Source organism: Anomaloglossus baeobatrachus, unplaced genomic scaffold (assembly GCF_048569485.1).
Source record: "Anomaloglossus baeobatrachus isolate aAnoBae1 unplaced genomic scaffold, aAnoBae1.hap1 Scaffold_245, whole genome shotgun sequence".
NCBI classification, from domain to species: domain Eukaryota; kingdom Metazoa; phylum Chordata; class Amphibia; order Anura; family Aromobatidae; genus Anomaloglossus; species Anomaloglossus baeobatrachus.
This window is the reverse complement of record NW_027442066.1, coordinates 383814-385893: the sequence shown is the minus strand read 5'-3', so window position 1 is coordinate 385893 and position 2080 is coordinate 383814. Positions and strand designations below refer to the sequence as shown.

Genomic DNA, 2080 nt, shown 5'->3' with positions numbered 1-2080 from the left:
CCTGATGCCAAGTCTGCATCTTCTAACACCTGCAGTCACTGCAGCAGCTGAATCCAATGTGTCCAAAAGGGATCTATTCTATTCAATTGCAAATGATCTAGATAAGACTGAGAATAAGATACTGCACGGGACATAGCAGAGTTGGTCAAGTTGAGTGGAGATGAGTTTGCTATTTGGCACAGCTTTTGCATCAATAAAGCAAGTAAAAGGTGTGAAAGATAAAAAAAAGGGTGAAAGTGTGAAAAGTGAATTGGCCAAATTGAGGTGCATATAAAGTTTTTGCTTTCTTTCAATTCACTAATGGGGCTCATTTGAATCAGGTGAATTGAGTTCTGCTTTTGGAAACTGGGTTAAGAAGGGGTGCACCGGTCCTGGAGGTACTGCAATACCAGGTCAATGCGTGGAGTGGACAGAGCAAGATTTTTTCCATCTCCTTGTTCTAAAAATCCATTTAATATATGGTCCCCAGAGAGGGGACGTATCAGATATTAAACTGATAAGAACAGATTTAATTTTTTTTTTTTTCTGTTTATCAGTAGGACTTCAAAATAACAAAGGTGATCGCCTCCCGTTGCCTGGGAACCGTCCAGGCACAAGAGGGCTATGTGTCACCAGAAGGCGCACACACTTCCTCAAGGCCGGCAGACGTGCAATCCCAGGCACCTTCCAGTACCGACCAAGGTAGCGTCCTCCGAAACTACACTTGATCTTAGCCAAAAGGCCGAGAAGCTATAACCCGAATTGGTTACGGCCTTGAGTGGCACCCTGGCCTATACCGGACACATCTTAGGGAGAGGGAGACAAACCCACGCCTACAGAAGACATTTTGTCACCCAAGCCAACCCTTGAAAAGGCTGTTTTGCAGAGCAAAAACAAGAAGAATGATGCTTTTTGCAGCCGCCGCCCACTGCAATTAATCTGAATAACTCCTCCTCCTCCAAGCACCTCCCCTCCCCCTTGCAGTCTTTCCAATTCATGATACAAAAAGACGGACGGACAGGACAGGACAGGACAGGCTGCCTGACTTTCCGTCACTGCCACCCTTTGCCATCCTTGCCCGTAGAAAGCCCTTTCATCATCCCCAAACCCTAATCTTTTCCCTTCCCTTCCCAGCTGCGTCTCACTCCCTTTCATTAGGAAGTGAGCGCAGCCTTTTCTCCGTTCTGCACATGCGCGACGTTAAACACAAATGCGCAGGCGTGCGTTCCATTAGCCTCACTGCATTCCACTCCCATACAGGAAGTGGGCGCAGCTATTACTACGGTCGCACATAAAAGAACCCACGGCCACCACTGCACACAGCTGACTCCACCACAGGACACCCACTTCTACACCAACGCAGGTAAGACAGGATCGGCACCTCTATGCTCCCGTTACAATCAGGCTCAGTCACCATGTGATAACGCTCTCAACTCTTTAGTTGCAGGCTCCCCTTGCTTCACCTCCACTGGCTGTGCTGCCATTTCCTCTCCCACCTGGAAGGTATACTTTATTCCACTATTTTCCTGTTTCTCTCTTCCCCCTTTTCCCATAACCTACTTTTATCTGCATTTGTGGGGTATCTATATGCTATTTACATCATAGTTTTATTCATTAATATGGAAGGGAAGAGTGCCCATGAGAGTGTTGAACTGCGGAGAGCAAGAGATTAAGCTGCTCCGATTTGCCACCATTGATAAGCTGTTCTCAGTAGATACACATGCTATCCAAACAGCAGCATCCACCATTGCTTCAGCCCACCCATTCAGTGACAGCTCACCAAGTCAGCCAGAGGAGTGGTGTAAGGAATTACACGTAGGCACTGACTCCACACCTTCACATCACAAGAAGGGGGTCTACAGGCTAGTGCAAGAATACGAGCAAGTCTTCAGCAAACATCCGCTAGACTTTTGAAGAATAAAAGGGGTCAAACACTACATCCCCACAAGTGCACACCCACCCATCAAAGAGAGATATAAGCCAAAACTACCTGCACATTACCAGTGTACCAAGGACATGTTGAGCAACATGAAGGAGGCTGGGGTTATCCGTGACAGTTGTAGCCTCTGGGCAGCTCCGTTGGTCCTGTTAAAGAAGAAGG

The 2080-nt window shown here is 47.3% G+C and overlaps 1 pseudogene; it reads right to left on the bottom strand.

Moving 5' to 3' along the window:
• Positions 1–355: 355 nt before the first annotated feature.
• Positions 356–562, bottom strand: LOC142262385 (U2 spliceosomal RNA; annotated as a pseudogene).
• Between the last annotated feature and the right edge of the window lie 1518 nt (positions 563–2080).